Here is a 27,459-nt window from a genome sequence, read left to right on the forward strand (position 1 = left end):
CAGAGATATAGCTAAAGGTGGCCAACTAACCACATTCCTTGCAGCAAGTTCTCTCTTGAAAGATTTGAAGTGTGTACTTCCACAGAGATCACAGAAAACCATAGGAGGCAAGGGAGAATTTTTGCCTTTCAAAAATCGAATTTCTTCCCCTACCTGCCCTGACCATTATTCAAGACCACATACTACGGAGTGAGAACCAAATAAATGCAAGGAAGTTTATTATAGTTTTTATGTGAGCTTTAGTAGGGAGTCTTTCAATCTGTTGTTTGAGGAGAGTGAATCATTATGAAAAAATAATGCTTTTTCTTTATCCTGGAATGGGTTAGAGGTGGGCTGCTGGGCAGAAAAGCAAGCATTAGGGTAAATGGGTAAGGGTAAACACATTTTGGGAGATTCTATCCATTCATTCTTACTCATTCACACTCTGTTCTTTCTGTTTTCTCTTTTTCTCATTCACCATCTTTTGCTCCTTCTCTATTGAATCTTTCCTATCACTATATAAACATATTCTTACAAAGTGTCCCCTTGTCTCAAATTCCTTCAAACCACCCTCCCATTATTCCACACCTATTCATGGCCAAACACGCCAGCTTTCTCATCTTTTGCACCACTCAGTCCTTACTCGGACCCCACCTTCACAGCCCCCTTAAACATTACAGTTGTCGGGGCATCCATGACTTCCATGGAGCAAGATCAGTGGCTAGTTTTCCATTCTTGCCTTGTATGACCTTAGTAGCACCCAACTTTTGACACCTCCTTGTTTTTGGAATGCTTAGCTTTCTTGGTTTCCCACTCTCCTGGTTTTTTTTCCCCCCTTTCTCTGGCTATTCCTTTTCTATATCATCAATTGACTCCTCCTCTTGAACCAAATCTAAATGTTGGACTTTGTCTGGATTTGGTCTGAACTGAGTTCTCTCTCTTTCCCTGTTCCTTGGTCAGGGTGCTATGGCCATTTTGGGCAAGGCAGTTCTTCCACAAAATGACCCTGAAAAGAGGAATTTATGCAAGGGGTTTATTAAGAAAGGCTTCCCAGGAAAAGTGGAAAGAGTATGGGGGAAGTAGGGTAGGGAAAGAAAGACACCAATACAGTGATATTTCAGACCAAATTCCAGCCTCAGTTTGATCTCCAGAGAAGCTCTAAGCATAAATTTTACCTTAAGGTTGTCCTGGCTTGAGACAGGGAGCTGGGTATTCATATTCCTACTTCTATCAGTCATTGGCTAAGGACTGCTCTGTGTGTGTATGTGCGTGTACACATGTATGTCAGGCACAAGTATTTGATACGAGTGGATCATATATGAACTCCCAAGCATTTTCAATTGCCTGTGTTGGCAGCCAGGGCAGTCCAGTAGCTCAAAAGAAATCACTGAAGAAAGATGCAGGCACCAGCTTTTGGAAAACCTCCCAGAGGCTGGGGGATGGATGCTCAGAGTGGTAAGGAGGATTCCAGGAGATCAGAGTGGAGTGGATACAGTATTGTTACAATTGGATATGGATGGAATGGGGTGTGTGGAGGCTGAGTGTAAGGAACAGAAGAAGGGAGGATGGGTCTGATCTGAATCCCATTCATAAGAGAGGCCCCTTACAGATCTGTTTTGTGGAAAATTCTCAGGTGAGTAGCTAAGAGAAGGCTATATATGAGTTACAATGTGTGCTCATATGTGCTGTGTTGGTAGAGGCCTGCTTCCAAACTGTGGGTCCAGAAATCACTGTCTGGGGTCACCTATCCACCTGGTTTGTACTGAGGCCTGGACTCCAAATGCCCTTCATTGTACATTTCTTGTCTCCTCCTAGGACTGCTCCAAGCCTCTCCTGAACATAACAAGATCTCTTGTGGAGGGAGATGTAGGCATTCTCCATTAGGAATGAACAGGAATGTCTATATTGCTGTGTCTTTCAGAGTGAGTTTTATAATGAAGAAAACCACTAATTTGATAATTTTATTTATTTATTTATTTTTAAAAATTCTATTTATTTATTCATGAGAGACAGAGAGAGAGAGAGAGAGAGAGAGAGAGGCAGAGACACAGGCAGAGGAAGAAGCAGGTCCATGCAGGGAGTGTGATGTGGGACTCGATCCCGGGTCTCCAGGATCACGCCTTGGGCTGAAGGCGGGCACTAAACCTCTAAGCCACCCAGGGATTCCCATTAATTTGATAATTTTAAAAGGACTGAAGAAATTTTCCTGTTAAAAGTTAGGAAATTGTTTAATAAACACACTTGTAACTTTTTTTTAAAAAAGATTTTCTTTATTTATTTGAGAGAGAAAGAGAGAGAAGAGGAAGGGAGAGAAGGAGAGGGAGAAGCAGACTCCCTGCTGAGCAGAGAGCTGTGCATGGCGCTTAATCCCAGGACTCGGAGATTACAACCTTAGCTAAAGGTAGACAACTGAATGAACCACCCAGGCGCCCCCAACATACTAGTAAGTTTTAAAGGAACATTGTATACAGACTGCATGTAGGTATGCTGTAAACTGGGAATTGTGGAAACTGGATGCTTCATTATGTGGAAATATTGAAAAATAGAGAATGCTAACATTCAATTCTAACACCCAAAGGCAACTGGTTTTAACATTTTGATTTATTTCTTTTAATATTTTTCCATTTGTATTTTTCACATAATGCTTTTCCCATTTAATGTTATAATAGAAGGCCTTGTATATGCTATTGAATATTCTTGGAAAACATTATTTGGAGTTAACTACACAATGTGTACATACACATCTTGCTTTTTTCAACATTTTCCTGACTATTGGACCGAAAGTTTTTTATAATTCTTTTTTGTAAATACCACTGCAATGAATGATATCATAAAAATATGTGTGTGCCTAGATCAATGGAAAGGAATAGAGAACCCAGAAATGGATCCTCAACTCTATGGTCAACTAATATTTGACAAAGCAGGAAAGAATATTCACTGGAAAAAGGACAGTCCTTTCAATAAGTGGTGTTGGGAAAATTGGACAGCCACATGTAGAAGAATGAAACTGGACAAATCTCTTACACCATACACAAAGATAAACTCAAAATGGTTCAGAGATCTAAATGTGAGACAAGAATCCATCAAAATACTAGAGAACACAGGCAACAACCTTTTTGAACTTGGCCACAGCACCTTCTTGCTAGACACATCTATGAAGGCAAGGGAAACAAAAGCAAAAATGAACTATTGGGATTTCATCAAGATAAAAAAACTTCTGTATACTGAAGGAAATAATCAACAAAACTAAAAGACAACCTACAGGATGGGAGAAGATATTCGCAAATGACATATCAGATAAAGGGCTAGTATCCAAGATCTATAAAGAAGAAACAAACAATCCAGTCATGAAATGGGCAGAAGACATGAACAGAAATTTCTCCAAATAAGACGTACATGTGGCCAAAAAGCACGTGCATAAATGCTCCATATCACTTGCCATCAGGGAAATACAAATCAAAGGCACAAAGAGATACCATTTCACACAAGTGAGAATGGCGAAAATCAACAAGGCAGGAAACAACAAATGTTGTTGGAGAGGATGTGGAGAAAGGGGAACCCTCTTGTACTGTTGGTGGGAATGTGAGCTGGTACAGCCACTCTGGAAAACAGTGTGGAGGTTCCTCAAGAAGTTAAAAATAGAGCTACCCTATTACCCAGCAATTGCACTGCTGGGGATTTACCCCAAAGATACTGAGGTAGTGAAATGCCAGGACGCCTGCACCCCAATGCTCATAGCAACAATGTCCATAATAGCCAAACTATGGAAGGAGCCACAATGTCCTTCGACAGGTAAATGGATAAAGAAGATGTGGCCTATATATACAATGGAATATTACTCATCCCTCAGAAAGGACGAATATCTACCATTTGCTTCGACATGGATGGAACTAGAGGGTACTATGCTGAGTGAAGTAAGTCAATCAGAGAAGGAAAATCATCATATGGTTTCACTCATACGTGGAATATAAGAAATAGTGAAAGGGATTATAAGGGAAAGGAGGGGAACCGAGTGGGGAAAAATTAGAGAGGGAGATAAACCATGAGAGACTCCTAACTCTGGGAAACAAACAAAGGGTTGAGGTGGGGGGATGGGGCAACTGAGTGACGGGCACTAAGGAGGGGACTTGATGGGATGAGCACTGGGTGTTATATGTTGGTAAATTGAATTTAAATTAAAAAAGTGTGTGTGTGTGTGTGTGTGTGTGTGTGTGTGTTGAATGATTTTCCAAAATATTTTAGAGATTGTTGTCACTTAAAAATATGTCTGAGGTTTCTTTGATGACTCATTTCTTCAAGAGATGGCTCTTAATTCCCCTCCTCTTGAGTTTGAGCTGAACACTTAGTGACTCACTTCTACTGAATAGCTTAGGGCAGAAGTGATGGGTGTGACTTTGGACACTAGGTCATAATAGGCCAGGGACTTCTTCCTTGCTTTCTCTTGGCTCACTTGTCCCTGGGGAAGCTGATGACATGTGAGGATGGTGGTCAACTAATTCTGTGGAGAGGTCCATGCCTACAGGCTGCTCCAGGCTCTCCATTCCTACAGGCAAGGGAGTCATTGTGGAAATTAATCTTGTAGCTCAGACAAGCCTGCACAAGAATGCAGCCCTAGCCAACATATTGACTCCAACCTCATGAAAGACCCAGCTGGAGCTACCAAGGTAAGCTACTTCTGAATCCCTAACTCACAGAATCTGTAAGATAAAAATGTCTGTTGTTTTTTGGATAATTTTTAATGTAACAATAGATAACTAATATACGGCTCTTGATGTATTCAAATTGCCTTTCAAAAGGTTATACAAATTTATTCACTCATCAAAAATAGATAAGAATGGCTGTTTTACTATGCCCCTTTCAATTGAATTTTTATGACTAAAGAAAAAAATCTTTGCTAATGCAGAACTAAATTATTATAAGTTCTATGTTCTTTCATTCTGCTCAGTTTAAAATTAGAGTTGCAATAATTTCAATGTCACTTAATAAAAGTTTGAAGTAAAGAAACCATTAATATGAGAACTTTGGAAAATTCACAACACTGATTTAAGTCATTGTCCTTTATTGAGAGAGGATAAGAAAGAGTAGAAAATATTTATATGTCATTTATCATAATATTTAAGTTAATCTTATGGTTATTCTTTATCTTATCATAATAAACCTGAGCTTCTGTTGAAAATAGGTTTAGCAAGAATGGCAAAATATTTCCTGTAATCTTGAGAATTTTTCTTTAATATATACAAGGACTGGTGACCTGAAACTTTAACACTATTAATGTTTCTTAAATGTACTAGATTTTTTTGTGCTAGAGAACAGATCTTTTACTTAAAATCTTTTATTTCTTAAAGAACATGCATCTGCTCCTCAACCTTGTGATAATTAACTGACCATTACCTCACTAATCTGGTTACAGTGATCTCAAACAGCTTTTAGAAATCTTGGTATAGGGGAAGTATTTGTAAGTGTTTCCTTCTTATGTAAGTCATACACTAAAAATAATCATTGTAATATTATAATAGTATCAGCACTTAAAAATGAAATCTCAATATCTCTACTTTTTTGACGAATTAAAAATAGAGAGGAGGTTTTTTATATTAAAACATCAGTACAATCTTGAATAAAATGTGTTTATAGGTTTTCAAATAGCCTCATACATGAGAATATGCACAGCCTTATTATTTGTGTTTTCTAAAGCTCATCCATTTCTTTTCATCATTATTTTGAATTTATAGAGCACTTGAAGCCCCTTCTGTGAGTGAAACTGGAGAGAGCACTATCATCCAGTCATTCACAGAAGCCTAAGCTGGCTGTAATACTGTCATGCTAACAGTACATGCTTAGTTGCTAATTGGATGTGTGGTGACACAGGCATGGAATAGTAGGAATTACAGAGTAGAAGGAAAAACATGAAACTGAAATGAAAAACAACTTATAATACCTATTAGCAGTATCATATTCATTTAAAACTCCTGGAAAACAAGGAAATTTATATTTCCTGAGTTTACTCCTATGTAAAGTAGTAATCAGGGAACTGCTGGAGAGGTCTTTTGTCTGTATTGATTTTTCTGGCTTTTAAGTACATAAATGAAATCCTCCAACTTCGAACTTTTACACCATATGGTTTTCATTCTGAATGTATAAATGGAAAGATAATACTTCGTGAAGTTACATGGAGTGGTTCACTGAAAGTATTATGTTAGGTGGCTGCCTTATTATTTTAAAATACATTTAAAATACATTTTATATACATATTTTTATTTTTAACTATAAATATTTTTATTTAAATATATTTTAAATGTGGCAATACTACTTCTTTACTCTGTAGTTTAGGAAGATGGTGTGTCATACCTTAAGCTTATAGAGTGGTATATACTAACTATGTCTCAAAAAAACTGGGAGAAAGAGTCGCTGTCACTATTCATTGTTTGGTAGAGAACTCATCTGGGATCTTTCCTCACAGGGTTGGCTTTGAACCATTCTACTTGCCTCCATCCTATTGCCTGTACTCCTGGACCCTTCTCTCTGGCGTATGTTTTGGACTCGACAGCCATCCAGTCCTGTACACAGCTCTTCCTGACATCTCCATTGCTCACCACTGATACCTGAGGCTAGTCCTGGGAACCTGGCAACTCCCATCTCTGCTGGCTGGGCCCTCAGCTCTCTAAAAGCTCACTCAACCAGAAAAGGGAATTGGATATTTGTAGAGACTGGTCCTCCTAGTCATGATAATTTAGGAAATAGTAGAAAGTTGCCAGGCATTGCCACTTCTATGAAGTGTCATCTCACACAATCATACATTTTAAGATTAAATAAAAAGAGAGAAATAATATGTTTGAAAAATTAGCTCAAAGTGGTAGTGCTTTCCTACTAAAAAGATTCTCCTATCAGTTTGGATGGCTTTGGAAAAAGAAGGAAAACAATACAGATCATCATGAAAACTATATTTCTTGTGGCAAGGGTTCACATTAGCTTTAATTCCATTTTTTTTGTAAGAAAAAAACCCAAAACTAGCATAATAGTCTTTTGTGTTATGGGTTAGTTTCTTTTTTTTATTTTTTAATAAATTTATTTTTTATTGGTGTTCAATTTACCAACATACAGAATAACGCCCAGTGCTCATCCCGTCAAGTGCCCCCCTCAGTGCCCATCACCCATTCACCCCCACCCCCCGCCCTCCTCCCCTTCCACCACCCCTAGTTCGTTTCCCAGAGTTAGGAGTCTCTCATGTTCTGTCTCCCTTTCTGATATTTCCCACACGTTTCTTCTCCCTTCCCTTATATTCCCTTTCACTATTATTTATATTCCCCAAATGAATGAGAACATATAATGTTTGTCCTTCTCCGATTGACTTACTTCACTCAGCATAATACCCTCCAGTTCCATCCATTTCTAAGCAAATGGTGGGTATTTGTTATTTCTAATGGCTGAGTAATATTCCATTGTATACATAAACCACATCTTCTTTATCCACTCATCTTTCGATGGACACCGAGGCTCCTTCCACAGTTTGGCTATTGTGGACATTGCTGCTATAAACGTCGGGGTGCAGGTGTCCCGGTGTTTCATTGCATCTGTATCTTTGGGGTAAATCCCCAGCAGTGCAATTGCTGGGTTGTAGGGCAGATCTATTTTTAATCTTTGAGGAACCTCCACACAGTTTTCCAGAGTGGCTGCACCAATTCACATTCCCACCAACAGTTAAGAAGGTTCCCTTTTCTCCGCATCCTCTCCAACATTTGTGGTTTTCTGCCTTGTTAATTTTCCCCATTCTCACTGGTGTGAGGTGGTATCTCATTGTGGTTTTGATTTGTATTTCCCTGATGGCCAGTGATGCAGAGCATTTTCTCATGTGCATGTTGGCCATGTCTATGTCTTCCTCTGTGAGATTTCTGTTCATGTCTTTTGCCCATTTCATGATTGGATGGTTTGTTTCTTTGGTGTTGAGTTTAATAAGTTCTTTATAGATCTTGGAAACTAGCCCTTTATCTGATATGTCATTTGCAAATATCTTCTCCCATTCTGTAGGTTGTCTCTTAGTTTTGTTGACTGTATCCTTTGCTGTGCAAAAGCTTCTTACCTTGATGAAGTCCCAATAGTTCATTTTTGCTTTTGTTTATTTTGTTTTCGTGGATGTATCTTGCAAGAAGTTACTCTGGCTGAGTTCAAAAAGGGTGTTGCCTGTGTTCTCCTCTAGGATTTTGATGGAATCTTGTCTCACATTCAGATCTTTCATCCATTTAGAGTTTATCTTTGTGTATGGTGCAAGAGAGTGGTCTAGTTTCATTCTTCTGCATGTGGATGTCCAATTTTCCCAGCACCATTTATTGAAGAGACTGTCTTTCTTCCAATGGATAATCTTTATCCTTTATCGAATATTAGTTGACCATAAAGTTCAGGGTCCACTTCTGGGTTCTCTATTCTGTTCCATTGATCTATGTGTCTGTTTTTGTGCCAGTACCACACTGTCTTGATGACCACAGCTTTGTAGTACAACCTGAAATCTGGCATTGTGATGCCCCCAGCTATGGTTTTCTTTTTTAAAATTCCCCTGGCTATTCGGGGTCTTTTCTGATTCCACACAAATCTTAAAATAATTTGTTCTAACTCTCTGAAGAAAGTCCTATGGGTTAGTTTCTAAATAGCACCCCCCCACACACACACAGATTTAATGTTCTAGGTACTAAGTAAGCTAATTAGACTTTGTGTCTACTTTTGCCACCTATTCCAATCAACACTCTATTTCTGCCAGAGTTGTCTAAAAAGTGAGTCTGATGGCTACACTTTCTCCTTAAAAATAAAGCAAATCTGCAACAGCAAAACTGTCCTCTTTAAACTCATGAGAGCCTTATAATCAAGCCAGTCCAAACTCCTGTGCACGTTCTCTCTCTCTAGATTCACCATTGGTCTGCCTCTTTATCTCCACTTCTCCCTCACAATTCGCCTCTAACATCTCCCTGTGGAATCTTTCACTTTCCTCTCTTGAGTTGATTCTACATGATGCCATGACTCTGTAGTGCATATAACACGATTTCTCATACTGATTTGTTATTATTCTGTTCCAGTCTTTGACTTCCTTGAGGGCGAGTCCTTATCTCTCTAGTAACCTCTACTCTGGGTGCTCACAAAATGTGTGTGGAATGAATGAATGGCACTGAGGAGCATAGAAAAGCCAGATCCAGCAGCTGATTTCAAATACTAAAGCGTGATATTGGCCACCAGAACTCATGACACAAATTGTTTAGTCTTCTTTTAAAAATATAACATTAGTTTGTGGAAATTTGGGCCACACACAGCCCTGGTATGGGAAAGCAAATCTGACGGAGTTTCAATAATATTCCTTTGCTCCAGCTGGCTAAAGGAATGCTAAGTCAATGCCTGTGTTTACAAAACCAATATGTTATTATTTGGTTTGCCATTTATCAACCTCTGAATAACTTGTTATAGGTAGAGTGATAGGACAGAAAGAGATATTTCTTTGAGAGAGGCTGGCTGGCTACTTAGGCTCCTGAATGCCATCATCCCAGCAGGGCTGCTCTGTGCTAGATTTGGTTTGTACAACCTTGATATTTCATTCAGCACAGAAAGGATCATATAACTGGAGCCATGAGACTGATACATATTCACCAAGATCCTGGTCTATTAATTTACAATGAAAAAAAGTGTGTTCTTACCACTTTAGGAAAACATGTTTGGGAAACTAATGTTTAAATCACTAGTTGTGTAGTGGATCCAAATAAAGAGAAAGGGGATAGGTGTCATTGAGCTGTGAGCTAGTCCCTAAGCTTCCAAGCAGACTGGATATTTGTGTTCAGGGGCCCTGGATGGGGGAACCATTAAAAAGTTCTTGTACCTTGACTTCCCACTTCTAAGACCCCAAAATAGTCAGTTCTTGCCATCAACAGGATTTCCTCAGACAAGGCAAATTAAAACTGTGGTCTCAAATTTTTATATTAGAACTATAATCCAGTAAGACTTCTGTCACACTGCACATCCTGGACACCTTGATTGGACTTTCAAATCCCTGCAGCCCTATATTTTCTTGAATTAATTTCTACATTTAGCTAATCTCATCCATTATGTATTAACTCTTATTAATTCCATTCGTAGAAAATGTTATATTATTTATAGGTTTGGGTGGATCTGGGCTTTGCCTCTAATGTTGATAACACAGTTTTTGGGCACTTGGTCCACTGCCACACTCTGTAAATTCTAATTGATAATTAGTCCTTAAGTAGTGCTTTTCAGACCACCAGTCCCTATGCATTAGTGTGTCATAAAATCAAATTAGTTAGTTCTGACCTGTGGCTTAAAAAATGAAATAGAGTAGAAAATATAGAAAGCATGGCACAGAGTTAGGTTAACTATTATTTTATGTGTGTTCTGTGTACTAGGTTGTGATACAAAATGCTTTTCCGACTCTGGGTTGGGGTTAAAACATTTTATAAACCACTCCCTAGAACTCTGAGCTTCATTCGCTGCCTCAAAGAGAGAGAGCTATTCATTGTGCATGAAGGTGTTAGCAAATTTATTTAAATAAAACCCTTGCCACGAAAAGCCCTGTTATTGAGGGGACAGTACAAACTGTGTCAGAAGGTTGCAGAGACATCCATATCAGGGAGTGTGTGACAGGAGCAGTGGTTGAAAATAGATGCAAGTCATGTAAAAACAAACGAAAGATGAAGAATCACCTGGGAGACAAGGCAGCAGAACTTTTGTTGGACTCCAGTCAGTGCTTCTCTGTTGCTCCAATCTCTCTTTTGCCCTGGAGCCAGGGATTCCTGACTGTCACAGAAGAGCTGCTCCAATCTCTCTTTTGCCCTGGAGCCAGGGATTCCTGACTGTCACAGGACGGATCTGCTTTCGTGTTAGGCAGGGTCACAGTGATGCCTGCTCAGACTGAGCCAGTCAGAACAAATGAAGAGATTTTCAAATGAAATTCTAATTTTCTTAGCAAATTGCTTTCATAAGCATAAAAATGCAGCATATACTTGGATACTTCAAGGTAAGTATTTGGCCAACTCTTCGAGGCACAAATACATTTGGATTTCTTTTCTCTTGAGTCCAGTTTACTTGATACAACTAGTATATTTGTGGACAGGTGGTGCTGAGTATTTGAGAATGTCAGACTGCATTAGTCATCTATCCATCCATCCATTTCCGTTCATCCATTTGGTCATTCATATGTGTGTCTATCTGTTCACCCATCCACTCCTCGTTGAGCACTTGTGTATTCTGTGCAAATGATTTGCCTTCTTGTGTATTTTGATGTCAGGGAATCTTAAGTTGCAAGGGAATTTAAAAGTTATTTGATGGATGTATCTTCTCTGTAGATCTGTGGGCAGGTGACAATTTAGGCTTCTGTCAGCATTGGAACATACCTCTCTGACTGAAAAAAGTTTTCTTGTGTTAAACTAAAACCTATTTTTTTGTAGCTCCCTTCAGAAACCTCTTTTCTGAGCCTCTCACAGCTAAAGATGCTGATGAGCTGCTCTCTATTTGGCCATCTTAGTTCCTGAGCTGATTCTTCATTTGGCTGGTTTCTGAGCTAATATATATATTAGCTGTCATATATATATATATTTGTTTGTTTGTTTTTTTAGAATTTATTTACTTATCAGAGCGAGAGAGCAAGCACAAGCAGCAGGATCAGTAGGCTGAGGAAGAAGTAGGCTCCCCACTGAGCAGGGATCCTGATGAGGGACTTGATCCCAGGACCCTGGGATGATGACCTGAGCCAAAGCAGATGCTTAACTGACTGAGCCACCCAAGGTGTCCCTGAGCTAATCTTAATCTAGCCTGATGGAACATTAGGATTTGCACTCCTATCAGAGAATGGGATCAAGAACAATATCTGATGTCTGATAAGTCTAAGGTGTGTCCCCATTCCAAGCAACACTATTTAAGCTCTTACAGGGTGCCCAGCAGTGCCTAGCATTGTGCCTTTGTTTTTCTGTTTTGGGGTGGTTACTCTAATGGTCCCTCAGGGATTGACATCCCACTCTGACTTTTTTTTTTTCAGATTTTTTTATTCATGAGAGACACACAGAGAGAGAGAGAGAGAGAGAGAGAGAGAGAGGCAGAAATACAGGCAGAGGGAGAAGCAGACTCCATGCAGGGAGCCCGATGTGGGACTCGATCTCAGTACTCTGGGATCACGCCCTGAGCCGAAGGCCGACACTCATGCTGAGCCACCCAGGTGTCCCCCACTCTGACTTTTAACTGGGATCTTGACGACCTTCCAGGCGTTCCCATAGGTCTATCCCCAGCCACTGGATAAATGGGATTCAACCGGAATGGCCTTCCACCTGGAATTCATCTCTGCCACTGCAGAGGAAACCGATAGGACCTGATGCCTTCTGAAATTGAGCTTGGGCTAGCCATACATCTTGGAGCGTTCTAATCTAGATTCTTTGTTTATTTCCTCAAGGCCAGTCCTAACACCAGATGAGTCCCACAACTCTGATGCTTTGTTCTTCTGGATTTCTCTAAGTCTTATCTTTGGAGTTCCAGCTTGCCTCTCAGCGAGTCTCTCCAAGTTATGCATATTGGTTCTAATTCTAGCCCATGTGGCCAAGCATATGATAGCTCTTCATATATTTGAAGATGCTCCTGTTTCAGTTTTCTCTTGCTGTATAACAAACTATCCGAACACTGACTCAACAGAAAGATAAGTTTTCTGCTAGTGGTTTCTCAATTTGGCAAAACTCAGTGGAAAAAGATCATTTTTGCTCCATGAAGCATCAGCTAGGGTAGCTTGGTGAGGCAAAGATCTAATTCTAAGTGGCTCACTATTATGAGCTGGCAGGGAGCTTGTCTGGGGCTATTGACTTGGTGCCTCAATTATGCTACATGAAGCTGCTTGAGATTTCTTAATACACTGTGACTGGGTTCTAAGAGAGAGGAAACAGAAGCTGCCAGGCTTCTTTGAGACTGGGCCTGAAACTGGCACAGTATCACTGTCCCTTGATTCTCTTGGTCAAAGTGGTCACAGAGCAGCCCAGATCCCAATGTTGGGATACATAACTCCACTTGTTGATGGAGAGAATTGACAAAGATTTTGCAGCCATCTCCTTGCTCCACCCCTGTCCCTACCCCTTCACCCTTCTCTAGGCTAAAAAGCCGTTATTGCTTTCTCACTAATGCAATGTTTTAGTGTAAGCCTATTGTGGAGAATAGAACAAGGTTTTCACCTCGTTTTTATTAAAGCTTATATCTTTCTTAATGCAACTCAAGGTCATGTTAACTTCTATACGAGTGACATTTCATTGTTAACTGACACTGAATTTATTACTGATTATGCCCCTAAGGCTTCTTTTCCTAATGTCTTGTTGGTATGACATGGCACTTTTATCTTGTACTTGGAAAGCTAGATTTTAGACTCAATTCAGTTATTTAAGAGCTGTCCTTGTGAAGTTTCACCTTGTTAGATCTAAACTACTTCTCTTGCCTGTTAAGATAATGTAGATTCTTATCTTTTGTTGAACATAGCAATGTTCAGTCAACATGAAGTTGATGGTTATGCCCTTACATGTTCAGGCAAGTAATTGGTAAAAATATTAAACAGACCAAATATAGAACCATGCGATCTGACATTAGACATCTTTTAGGGTAACACAGAAATCGTCACTCAATTCTTCAATTGTCCTTGCACTTATCCCATAAAATTTCACTTGATCTCACAGCATATCATGAAAAATCTCTTCAAATATCTTGCTGAGGTTCAGGACTTTGCATTTGCTATGTCTCCCAGATAGTGCAACCCAGTAGCCCTGTTGAAGAAGGAAAAACTGCTAGACAAATGTGACATTTTCTTAATGAAAATATACTGTGTCCCAATCAACTCTAGTGCTCTTCCAGGGTCTCTTTGACTTAAAGAAACCTTTTCACTTTTTGGTTATGTTTTAAAATATTAGTTTGATGGAGGTATAATTGATGTAAAATAAATTACACCTGTTTGAAGCATAGAATTTGATGAATTTTGGCAGAATTATGTATAGTCCCTTGAAACCACCTCCAGAACTGAGACACACAACATTTCCACCATCTTTCAAGGTTTCCTCATGCCTCTTTGCAGTTCCCCCTTCCCTCCATCCCAAGTTTTCAGGCAACCACTGATCTTTCTGTCATGATAGCTTACTTACACTTTCTAGAATTTCGTATAAATAGAATTATACAGTAGGCACTTTTCTATATTTGGCTTCTTTTACTCAATGTACAGATTTGAGATTCATCCATTCTTTCGGTAGGGTGTTCATTTTTAGTGCTGAATGATACTCTGTTGTAGGGATATAACACATTTTGTTTATCCACTTCTCTGTTGGTGGACATTTGTTTCTAGTTTTTGGCTATTATGGATGAAGCTGCTTTGAATATTCATGTATGCGTCTTGGTGTAGACATGTGTTTACATTTCTGTTTAGTACCTGGACTACTTCTCCTTTTTTTTGTTTTTGTTTTTTTGTTTTTGTTTTTTGTTTTCTTTTTCACCAGACTTTTCCTGCCTAGAATTAATGTCACCATTCTGCAGTTTCTGAAGCCTAACATGCCCTATTTTGGAAATCACAGCAAAAGTCATCCTCCAACCTTCTGGTATAACTTGGTAGTCCTCAAAATTCTCCATTTGTGAGTTCTTCCAGTTCTTTGAATATAGTTTTCTGCTTAGAGAATTTATTCTCTTTTAGTGAGCAGGTTTTGGAGTAAATATTACTGAACACTTAAAATGTGTGCCCGACCAAGAACTATATGTACATTATCTAATTTCCTGTTCGCAACAATTAAATAAGAAAGATACTATTGTTTTATTTTATTTTTTAATAGGTGAAAAAACAGAAGCATAGAGAGATGAAGTAAATGCCCTAAGTTCTGACCGCTGAGGAGCTCAGTTTGTAAGCTGTGTATTTCTCTCTGGAGCTTGAGTCCAAACCATTTCACAATATAAGGCAGATGATGATTATGATAGCAGAACTGGGCAAACAATGTGATGACGGTTTATTAGAAAGAAAGGTTACTCTGGGTGAGAAAAATGAGGAACTTCCTTAAAAAGGAAGTGATAGCTAAAGTGTGTCTTGAAAACTGGGATGAATATGGATGATGAGGTGGGGACCAAATGATATAAAATTCAGATGGACAGGTGGCATAAACAAAGGTCCAGTGGCAGAAATAGGAGCATCATCCTGACTCTTCAGTGCAGAGGTCTGTGAAGGGATGGGAGGCCAGGGGAAAAAAGTGGCTATGAGGTTAGATACAATGGCAGGGAGACTGTGGTCAGACCACCAGTTTTTGAATAATGAGCTAGGGAGCTGACCTTGATCATAAATTGTGATGTATAGTGGATATGCTCTTGCAGGCTGCACTAAAGGCTTAATATGATTTTAAATGGATCAAAGGAGGATGACATTAAAGTTAGGAAAGCCAGTTAGGAATCTGCTCCACTTAAAAAAACAAAACAAAATGAGGGCCTGAATCAGAATGGTGGCCCGAATTAGAATGGTGGCTGGGGCAAGGCTTGTATTGGAATAGTCAACTGAATTCTGCTTAGTATTAGAAATTCAAATGATTTTTGCATCATTTACTATTTTGGCCTCATCTTGAAACTGCTCCACATTAATATAAACTAGTTTTAAGTACTTAATTGCATTTATACCAGTTGATATTTTTCTGATTTTTCAATTTATAAACACAGATCTCTCAAGTTATGGTATTTGCATTAGAAGGAATTTAGATGTCAATAAATTGAAATTATCTATTTTGTTAACTATGCTGTTTCTTATCCTTAATTGGGTAATACTAGATTAGTAATTCTTTCGGGTAGCATCTCTTTTTGATTATATCTAAAAGACTTCATTACATTTACATAAATATTTAATAAAGGTGTTTGACTTAATAAAGTTTAAATATAAAATTAAAGAGCTTATAGAATACCATAGATTTTATTTATTGAGGTATATTTCATACACATCTTTTAAAATGATTATTAGGTTCAGGAGTAGAATTTAGTGATTTATCAGTTGCATATGACACTCAGTGATCATTACATCAAGTGCCCTCCTTAATGCCCATCACCCAGTTACTCTGCCTCCCCACCTACTGCCCCTAAAATTGAGCAACCCCCAATTTATTCTCTATAGTTGAGTCTTTTATGGTTTGCCTCCATCTCTATTTTTATCTTTTTAATTTTTCATTCCCTTCCCCTATGTTCATTGGTTTTGTTTCATAAATTTCACACATGAGTGAAATCATATGGTATTGTCTTTCTCTCAATGACTTTATTTCACTTAGCGTAAAACTCTCTAGTTCTATCTACATCCTTGGGAATGACAAGATTTCATTCTTTTTGATGGCTGAGTAGTATTCCATTATATATCTCTATCTATCTATCTATCTATCTATCTATCTATCTATCTATCTATCTCTCACATCTTCTTTATCTATTCATCAGTTTATGGACATTGGGAACTTTCCATAGTTTGGCTATTGCGGACATTGCTGCTATAAACACTGGGGTGCATGTGCCCCTTCAAATCACCATTTTTGTATCCTTTGGATCAATACCTAGTAGTGGGATTGCTGGGTCCTAGGGTAGTTCTATTTTTAACTTTTTGAGGAATCTCCGTACTGTTTTCCAGAGTGGCTACACCAGTTTGCATTCCCACCAATAGTGTAAGAGGGCTCCCCTTTCTCTGCATCCTTGCCAATGTCTATTGTTTCCCCAATTGTTAATTTTAGTCATTCTGACCAGTGTGAATAGTAGCTCATTGTGGTTTTGATTTGTATTTCCCTGACAATGAGTGATGTTGAGCATTATTTTATACATATCTTAATGTATAGATCATAAATGTAGAGTTTGATGAATGTGGCAAATGTGTATGTGAACAATACCTCACTCATCCCATCGAGATATGGAACTTATCATTACTCACAAAGTGCTCTTGTGCTTCTCCCAGACAGTCCTGCACCATTCCTACCCCACGACCACTGTTCTGATTTATCACCATAGATTGGTTTGACCATCCTAGAATTGCACAAAAATGGAATCATGCATCATGTACTGTTTTGTGTTTAGCTACTTTTACTTAACATAGTGTTTTAGAGATTTCTCCACAATTGTTGCATAGGTCTGTGGTTCTTTCCTTTTTATTGTTGAGTAGTGTTCCAGCATAATGAAATACCTCCATTTCTTTAGTGATCTGCTTGTTGGTTTGGGTTATTTTCAGTTTAGGGCCATTATGAATAGAGTTGCTACAAATATTTTTGTGGACATGTGGCTCCATTTCTTAGATGAATACCTAGGGGTGCAATGGTTGTATCATATGGTAGGAATATGTCTAAACTTTTAAGAAACTGCAAAATGTTTTCCAAAGTATTTATATTTTTAAAATGTATTTTAGGATTGTATGGTTCCGGACTTCTTGTTTATATAAAACTGACCACAAGACTTGATTACGAATGCACTATTCACATTGGGCTTACAATGACATTTCCTGTGACAGTGAGGACTTTGTGATTATAGATGGCTAGCTTAGCCATCAACACCATTTTCCCCATAATTATGCTATAAATTAGGGGTGACCCCTGAGCCTCTCTCATAAGAACTTCAGTATCTGGAAGGTTAACATGAAATTCTCTAAGGTGTTCTTAAGTGGTACCTGAAGGAAAAACATGCTATAATGTCACATAAGTTAATAATTTTAAGGAGCCTATAGGCCTGGCAGTGAAATTAAATGCTTAACAATAATTCAAAAATGGCTTACAGAAACTTAAAAATGTGAATCATTTAGTGGGGCTGAAATTATGCTCCTGACATATATGTGTGACACATGAGAGCACTTACCTGGGATTATTACCAGCTTCTGAGCAAACAAAGCCTGACCTACATTTGACTAAAGTCAGCTGTCTTTGGTTAATCCTATGGGCTTCTTTTTATTAATGTCACAATTGCTAATGTGGTATAACATTGTCATTACTGAATAGCACCGCGGGATGAGCTGCAGCTGTTATTTCTCTTTCTGAACCTACTGAGTCATTAAATCTGAGTTTGGGGGAATACAAGTTGTAAAGATTATTCAAATTCTGATTGAGAAATAGGACTACTGGGAAATTGTAGGTACATAAAGTATAACTTTGAATCAATCAAGGCTCTTTTTTTTTTTTTTTTGTAAGCTTGAATGTTCAAAATTGTTCCTTAGGTTTAATTTGAAATAGAATGTCAAAGAATAGAGGGTAAATGTAAGAAAATAAAAGGACAATGATATTTATATGCAAAGGCTTTTTTGCTGATGGGAAAGTGATATGTGGTTATTGAGAAAATATTAGGAAGATCATTTCCTTCAAAAGACCAAAACATTTTGTCGTAAGAATCCTAATGTTAATTTAAGAATATGCTTTTGTTCTAACAAGACAGAGAATAATTGATTTCTCTTTAATAGCTAAGTGAAATTTTGTTGTATTGCTCTTGGTGGTCCTTGCAAAAATTTCTATCTTCTTTTAGAATTCTTACTTTGCCTTTGGTCATGATTAGTATTTTGTAAAGGGTATGATCCTGCAGTTCCTAAACTGAGCCTCAGAAAGTTTTCAGTTTGAGGACAGTATAGCAATATTCAATATTTCTTGGATTGCAAATTAGCTCCTAGCTCAGGAAAGTTTTCAGTTTCTTCAATAAGATTCTACTACTACATTCCTTTCAGCGGTATTATATATTTGCAAAGCTTGGTTTTTGACAGTTGCTGTGATAAATAACAATTACCACATGAAAAGCAATGGTGGATGAGGATGGCAGTGACCAATCTGATTTCAAAGTTTGAGAAGTTGTGCAGTGCCCAGTAGATGCACACATCCAATTAGTAAGTACGTGTGGTTATTTACAGATGGAATAAAAACATACTTTCCTTCAGTTCATGAGTATCGTTGTTTTAAAAAAAATGGCTACTAAGTTGTTAGGACCAAAACCAAACAACAGACAAACAGAAAAACAAAATACTTTACCAAGTAGGGTTCTAACTACTTTGTAAATAAAACAGTTGGTTATTTTCTTTGATCTGGGCATGCTGAGGAAGTCACAGAGTCACTAAGGATCCCTCCAAAGATAGAAATTTTGTGAACCTCTGGTATAATCTGATGATCATTTACATAATTATTGACCTTTTATGTTTATTCAAGATCTGTTTATGTTGGCCTGTCATGTGTTTTTTTAAAATTTTATTTATTTATTCGTGAGAGACATAGAGAGAGAGGCGCAGACACAGACAGAGGAGAAGCAGGCTCCATGCAGGGAGTGCGATGCGGAACTCGATCCCAGGACTCCAGAATCATGCCCTGGGCCAAAGGCAGGTGCCAAACCGCTGAGCCACCTGGGGATCCCCGGCCTGTCATGTGTTTTTGATGTTATTTAAAAATGTTGCCCCTGATAGTTCAGTGCACTGATAGGTCAGAGATTGGCATTTCTGAAGCTCATTCTTCTGGATGATATTTCGGAAGTCAGATGCCTGCAATGACTTCGTTGACTCCAAGAAAAAAATTTGAGTTGAAAAATCTTCTTTTTTTGCATCACATCCATGGGTATAGAAGTCCTGGATACCTGGACTGCTGGTTTCCATGGTATGACTGAGAGTGTGGTCTGTGGACCAGAGCTCATTAGAAATGCAGAATCTCAGGTCCCACCCCCGACTGCTGAATGCGAACCTGCATTATAATGAGATCTCTAGGTGATTCAGTCACATTACAGTTTGAGAAGTACCACTGTATCATTTCTATCCCATCCCACCTCAGCCTTCCCAGACAGAATCCTCCATTCCCTTTGAATGTGTCTTTAAAACCTAGTTTCTCTGTGCATTATTTGTTTGGGGCTTTACTATCCACTTGTTAAACTTTCTAAGAAATTAATGCTCGATAGTAGTTGAAATGTGCTATCATTTTCCAGACGAGACTTTGACATAGTGTCACACCGGATTATTTTTGTCTTATAAATGTCTTCAGCATCTCCCAATGCGGCCCAAAGCCCTTACTTTTTATCTTCTAGCTATAGTTTTGAGGGTTAGGCTCTCTATAAACCCCACAATGAGTTTCCCCGGTGTGGAGCAGAAGGTGTGGATGTTGGCATGTGAGATGGGAAAAAAATGCGATGTTCAAAGTGAGAAAGGGCCTTTCCATACTCCCCAGAGAGGGGCCCATATGGCATCGTTTTCGGGTCCCATCAAAACTTTAAGGCATACCTTCACCTTGTGCAGAGTCCTTGATGTCCTACCAAGGAAGACGTCCTCACATCTTGCAGCAGGAACCCATTGATACGGCGCCCACCTTGACTTCCGAATGGGACAGCGCATCCTCAGAAGCAACGGTGATGGCGGTGATGGCGCCTGCATCACACATCGAAGACGCTTGTGCTGATAGCTCAAGCCCTTGAAAACCCAGCCAAGGTCAGTGTCGTATCCTCCAGGAATCCTGGCCGGCAAGATGTGCTGGAAGTTGCTGCCGCCACCAGAGCCACCTCTGTTGCCGGCCGCCCCATCCTTGGACCTTCGCCAAGCCAGCCCAGGCAGTCCTCCGAGGGCCGCGACTCCCGCCGTCACTAGTCCCGCTGCTGACCAGCAGCGGCCCCGCACAGGTGCGGTCACCTGTGTCACACGGATGCTCCTCGGGGCCACGTGGACATTTCCAGCCCAGGCCGCAGGGGGGCGCTGGCCCAGAGCCTCTGCGCATGTGCAGCCCCTCCCGAGGCCCACTCGGGGAAGGAGGCCGCGCGGGTCTCTCCTGCAGAGATCCTGAAGGGATGGAACAGGAAGAGCAGGCTGCTGCCGCGGGCCACGACGGAGAAGGAATTTCAGGGTGAGTGGGCTGCCGCGGCTCCCGAAAGCACGGACACTTCCCGTGGGGCGGCAGGCGGAGCTGAGGGCGCTGCTGCCCTGGAGGCCTCGCGCACCGCGCGCTCCCGGGACTGGCCCGCGTGCCTGCGAACCCTCACCCGGGGGCCTTACGCTGTTCTTTCACAGACTTACGCACAAAATGGCAATAAAGCTGATGGAAAATAAGCAGTTTCTTAAAAAAGAAAAAAAAAAGTGGGAAAAAAAGCCACTTTTCAGCGGTAGAAACTGAGGCCCGGTGCAGGGGGCTTGCTGTGCACTCAGGCAGTAACAGCCGCGCTGGGAATGGAACTGGTGTCGTCTGATTCCAGTCGTGCTTTTCAGTGAAAGTGATGATAGCCAACATTGACTGAATTCTTACGTGCTGGGCACTGTTCTATGATCAGCACATATGCTGTCACCGAGCAAGTGGGCATATTATCTTGCTTTTATGCTGCATATGAGGAGGTAGATCCTATTACTCTCTTCATTTTACAGCTGCAGAGACTGAGGACATTATAACTTGAGCTAAGCGTCTTTTATTTATTGAGTATCAGATCCCACTTACCAGTTTCTTGTCTTTTGTTCTTCAGCATTTCCGGTGTGAGATTGGACTTTTTTTTTTTTTATTCATTACAGACACACAGAGAGAGGCAGAGCAGGCTCCATGCAGGGAGCCCCTACGTGGGACTCGATCCCAGGTCACGCCCTGGGCCGAAGGCGGCACTAAGCCGCAGGGCCGCAGGGGCTGCCCTAGATCGGACTTTTTGGGGCATTTCTTCTTCTCGGTGGGGTGATGCTGAGCTTTGCAGTAGAGGGTGCTGGAAGGACACTGCGGGAAGAAGGGGCTCTCCACCCCCTGGCTGCTTTGTTTACTTTACCCTGCTCCTGCTGCGGTCAGTCAGGGGTGCACGTTGCTCTGCCCCAGCTGTGCACCACCGGAGGAGGGGGCGGTCCCTTAGCGACTTAGCCACCTTGTTCTGGTCCTCCATGGGAGCATTGCATGCTCCAGTCCTTGTGCCCCCAGTGGCTTCCCAGCTCCTTCTGTGTGCCCTCCCACTGAACTTTGCTTCCTGTGGCTCTCCTGGTGTGGACGCTGTGTGCTCCAGGCCTTGGGCTGCAGTGGTACTTGACTCCCTCTGCCTGCCTACTCACCAGCCACAGCCCGCTTGTACCTCGGGGTGGAGGTTGTTGTTGTGGCTTGCATAGCAGCTCAGGTCCAGGCCTGATCCAGGCAACCCAGTGAACTTCTTTACCATCTCATGAGCAGCAACCACATACATCTTCTTTGATGAGGCTGAAGCTCAGCCTTGGGGAGGGAGCCAAATTTGTCTTTTTTCTAAGTCTGTCCTTCCCTGGATTCACACTTGATTCAAGGTATCCTTTAGAGTTCTCTTTACAGTGCTCGCTTTGGCAGCACATATACTAAAATTAGAGTTCTCTTTATATCTTTATAGTTATTCTCCTGAGTTTAATAATGCTTTATATTAAACTTCTGTTTAATCATTGTGTGGTTTCTATTTCCTGATTTTTTATTTGATACAATCTGGTACAGATTGTACAGTCTGATACAATCTCCTCCCCTTTCCTCCCCTGAATAATCTTTACAACGGTCTGCTTTGCTTTATTTATGTTTGATTTCTACAAAAGTATTTTTGTATGATACCGATAAGTCAATTATTCTGTCTCTTTGAGCTCAGGGAGTGGACAAGGCAATCTCTAATAACTGATTGATTCCATAACACATTCATTCATAAAAACTTTTACTGAATGCATGTTTTATGCAAAATGTTTGAGTTCACAAGGTGGATTTGTCTAGATGAACTGGGTCCTGTAGAGGAGGCATACATTTAAACAGGGTAAATTAGAATAAAATGTGATAACTATTATAGTTGAAATGTGAACACTGCTTTCTGGGAACACAGTGACAGAATGACTCATTCTGTCTGAGGGAGCTGGTGCAGCCTCATCAGAACTGGATCTGGAGGAGTTTTCCCAGATTCAAAGGATATGAAAGTCTGTATAGTTATATATGAGGTTATGTATATAATTAGAGACCAAGTTTCTAGACTTTCTTTATTGGAGAGAGAGATTATTAATATGCTAATAAAAGTAACACAGAAAGTGAGATGGTAAAATATTGTTGTTCTGGACCATACATAGTCCTGGCTTTGTCATCAACTCACTGGGGGACCCTGGTCACAGGAAACTTTGTGGAACTATGCTTCTCCAACTATAACTTGATACTTTTAGATTATATAGTCCTGGGTGTCTCTTCTAACTCTAAATGGTATACAACTTAATGGAATGTATTTAAATAGCAGATGCTAGATTTACAAAACCAAAACAAAATTTTAATGAGAAACAGTCTGAATTGTATTTTTAAAAACAAGTAAGGTAATGTTTAGTTCAATAATAGAAGACGTCTTGGAGGAGGTCTCACAAATAGTTGTTTTAATTTGGGTGAATTAGTGTTACTTATTATTAAATTATGCTTCTAAGAAATATTTGTAATCATGAAATGCTGGCTTTATAATGGATATTTTATATTTTCTGAGCAAATAATAAAGTCAGCCTTGCTGACAGCCCTCATGTTTTGACACATCTTTAATTACACCGGTGGCTATAGATAGATGTTCCTAGGGATCAAATGGTAAAAGGGCAAATCATCAGATCTCCCACTGTGGAAATTTTTCAGAGGCTGGGAGAGAAGCTGAGAAATAATTTTTTCAATGAATATCATGAGTGAGAAAGAAAATGTCCATAGTGTTTATATATTAATTTATCAGTATGGTGTTGTTAAAAGTCTCAGAAAATATTAGTATTTGAAATTATTTTAAGATACTTAACACTGGAGGTGGCAAATGGGATTTTTAACAGATTCTACTTGCTCTATCTATAATAGCTTGGTATTATGACTGGGGAAATGGGCTTTGGAGTGAGTTTGCCTTGACTGAAATTCTAGTTCTAGCACTTAGCGTCTGTGATAGCTTTGAAAGGTCACTTAAATTCTCTTAGCCTTAAGTTTACAGGTCTTCAAAATAAGGACTGCAGTAATGGTACTTACATTATAGGATTAAAAGAGGTGATATATGTCATGAGTTACCAGTGTCTGGCTGGTATAGAGAAAGCACTCAATAAAAGTTAAGATTTATTATGATCACTAGAGCAGATATCTCAGGAAAACAATATCGAGGACAGATGCCAAAAGGATGGGTACAAGTCTTGGATTAGGAACTGACTACTTTTTTTTAAAAAAGATTTTATTTACTTGAGAGAGAGAAAGAGAGAGCAAGCATAAGTGGGGGGGGGGGGCAGAGGCAGAGGGAGAAGCAGACTCCCCCCTGAGCAGAGAGCCTGGCCCAGAGCTCAATCCCAGGACCTGAGATGAAGGCAGATGCTCAAACGACTGCGCTACCCAGGCACTCTGGAATTTGCTAATTGTTATTATTACTTACTCATTGAATCCTTGTGTTAGTCCATTATGGCCTTCAATTTCTGAGTTTTTTTAATTTGTAAAATTTCACTTTTTATGTCTGCTTCCTTCCCTTATAGAATTGTTGTAAGGATAAAGTGATAATGTGTATATGAGAGTAATTTCTGCATGTTGTGGACCAGTGGAAGTGATTACTGTAAGGCAATATCATCTTTCCCCCTGAGGTTCTTCATTCTTTTCTCCACCATCCTAACGTATAAAAGGAGTCTTGAATAAGGCCTAATAAGAAGACAGAAACTTGTTAAGCATGATACATATTTACTTTTTTTTCATCAAAATTAAAGATTTATTCTGTGAAAGACTTTGCTAAGAGGATGAAAGGAAAAGCCACAAATTGATAAAACAGACTTATAGACCACATATCTGACAAAAAGACTTATTTCTAGAATAGGTAGAGATCCCTCGACAATCAATAGTAAAAGAATTAACAATAATCTAACTTAAAATGGGCAAAACATTTAAACAGACATTTCAGTGAAGACGATATGCATATGGCAAATAAATTTATTGAAAGATGTTCAGTAACATTAGCCTTTGGGAAATGGAAATTAAGAGCAGGTTGAGATATCACTACATATATATTAAACAGAATTAGAAATAGTAATAGTATTAATGATGGCAAGGATGCAGAGAACCCAATCTCTCATACATTGTCAGTGGGATATGCCCAATGGTACAGCCAATCTGGACAGCAGCCTGGCAAGTTCATATAAAACATGTGTACTTACTGTACAACCCAGCAATTATACTCCTAGGCATTTATTCCAGGGAAATGAAGACATATTCACATAAAAACCTGTGCCCAAATTATCAAAGAAGATTGATTTGTAATAAACAAAAACTGCAACAACCCACATGTTCTTATTGGGTGAATGGTCAAATAAACTGTGGTATATTTATACCATGAAATACTATTCAGCGACAAAAAAGGAAGAAAGTATTGATACACACAGCAATTGTGGGTAGATATGAAGAGAATCGTGCTAAGTGAAAAAAATCAATATCAAGAGGTTACATGTAACAGTTTTGAAATTCCAAAATTATGTGGATGGAGAATAGGTTCATGGAGATGGTGTTGGAAGGGTCTTGTGGCTGTAACTCTATAGAGTCAGAGTTGGCCACTGAGTGTGTTACCTTTAATGACACTCTGCTGCTTTGTGTAATGGTACCTCTTTTCCATGGCATATTCTGTTGATTCTCTCCAAAACATATTGAACTGTTCATGTTTTTACCTCCTTTGCTGCCACCATAGTACAAGATACCATTATCTGTCTTTGAGGAAGTTGCTGCTTCATTGGTATTCTGCTTCTACTCCTGACTCCTTTTAAGCCACTTTCCACTTAATTTCCTGGGCAATGTTACTCTTCTGCTTAATGCCCTCTAATGGTGTTCCATCATACTTAGAATAAATTCTTAACTCTTTACCACAAAGTCATGTATGATCCATTTTCTGCTTACTTCCCTGATCTAATCTTCTGCTACTTTCATGTTGCCTACTGTATGCTGGCTTTATGAGTGTGCCTTCCTTTAAGAAGGCCAAGTTCATTCTTGACTTAGCATCAATCTAGTTGTTCTGCTATCCCAGAATATGTTTCCTTCTTATGGCTTCCCTCTGATTCTCTTGCTATGACTATTTCTTATCATTTTGTGGTCTTCCTAGAGAGGCTTTTTTTTTTCTGGCTATTTCATTGCACTGTCCTATTTTAATTTTCACCATAGATTTCATCACCATCTGATATCTTCTTTGAAAGTTAGCTTCAGAAGAACAGCATCCTTATCTGTCTTATTTGATGCTTCATTCCTAGGACCTAACAAATATCTGGCATACAATAGGTGCTAAAAATATCCAATAGTTGAACATATAAGTTAACCTTTGAAAGAGGTCAACATCAGCAAGAAAATAATGCTATTGCTGCTGCTTTGTCTTCTTTTGGTTGTTTCACTTAGAAGACTCTAAAGGACTTAAAATATCCTCCAGGATAGGATCTCAAAGGCTTGAATATATCTCCTTCATCTACTCACCTCATGGAGCCTGGAATTGCTCTCGGCTTCGAGAAGGGCCTGACTCTTTTTTGATATTATAGCTGATATCTGAGGAGGATAACAAATAGAGGAAAAAGCCTGAGGGCACCATCAGCAGTAAAATGGATCTTTAGCAGTAGAACGTCTCCAAATAAACTATTATTGTATGTATATTCATACAATGGTATATTAGAAAGGGAGAAATGCTGCTACATTCAACAACACAGAGGACTCATAGTCATAATGGTGAATGAAAGAAACAACAGTGTATAAACTGTATTGTGTAATTCCATTTATATGAAGTTCAAGAAATAGGCAAAACTAATGTATGGTGACTAAAGTCAGAGCAGTGGTTACCTTTCAGGGGAAGATATTAACTAGGAGGGGGCATGGAGGAATCTTTTAGAAAGCTGGAAATACTGTATACTACATAAAAATGTATTCCCTTTTACAATTAATACAATGGAATAAAAGTATTTTATTTTTTTAAAAGATTTTATTTATTTATTCATCAGAGGGAGAGAGAAGGAGAGGCAGAGACATAGGCAGAGGGAGAAGCAGGCTTCATGCAGTGGGACTTGATCCTGGGTCTCCAGGATCATGCCCTGGGCTGAAGGCAGCGCTAAACCGCTGAGCCACCTGGGCTGCCCAAGTATTTTAAAATACTTATTTTAAAAATTCATGAGTGTAATAATAAAAAAAGACTGAGGGAGGCGGTCATGGGAGAAAAGAAGAGAGATCAGACACTGTGTGGATTCACTTTTTAAAAAGATTTTTAAAATTTATTTGAGAGAGAGAGAAGTACATGAACACAGGGAGAGGAGCAGCCAGAGAACAAGAATCTCAAACAGGCCCCCTGCTGGCTTCAGAGCCCGACATGGAGGTCTGTCTCATGGCCCTGAAATCTTGACCTGAGCCAAAATCAAGAATCGGACACTTAAATGACTAAGCCATCCAGATGCCTTTGTGCAGGTTCATTTCAGGTAGATCTAGTATAGACCCATGAACCTTGAGTTCTATGGGTAGGTGAGATAAGCCAGCATGAAACTTCTCCTTAGAACTTCACCTACACGTGCTCCAAGACTTAATCAGCCTAACCATGGGATCACAACTCCAGTGCTTAATGAATACT

The 27,459-nt window shown here is 39.5% G+C and overlaps 2 long non-coding RNA genes across 2 annotated transcripts in view; both read left to right on the forward strand.

Annotated features, from left to right (window-relative positions):
- Positions 1-4,338: 4,338 nt before the first annotated feature.
- LOC144286919 (uncharacterized) lies at positions 4,339-6,792 on the forward strand. The gene is made up of 2 exons (XR_013354866.1): positions 4,339-4,643; positions 6,437-6,792. It is a non-coding gene; the product is annotated as an uncharacterized LOC144286919 (long non-coding RNA).
- Positions 6,793-20,200: 13,408 nt separating this feature from the next.
- The window catches only part of LOC144286918 (uncharacterized), a 38,856-nt gene continuing 31,597 nt past the window's right edge, over positions 20,201-27,459 (forward strand). The window contains exon 1 of the long non-coding RNA XR_013354865.1: positions 20,201-20,795. This is a non-coding gene — a long non-coding RNA (uncharacterized LOC144286918). The remainder of the gene's footprint in view (positions 20,796-27,459) is intronic.

This window comes from Canis aureus, chromosome 16, assembly GCF_053574225.1.
Source record: "Canis aureus isolate CA01 chromosome 16, VMU_Caureus_v.1.0, whole genome shotgun sequence".
In the NCBI taxonomy this organism is placed as follows: domain Eukaryota; kingdom Metazoa; phylum Chordata; class Mammalia; order Carnivora; family Canidae; genus Canis; species Canis aureus.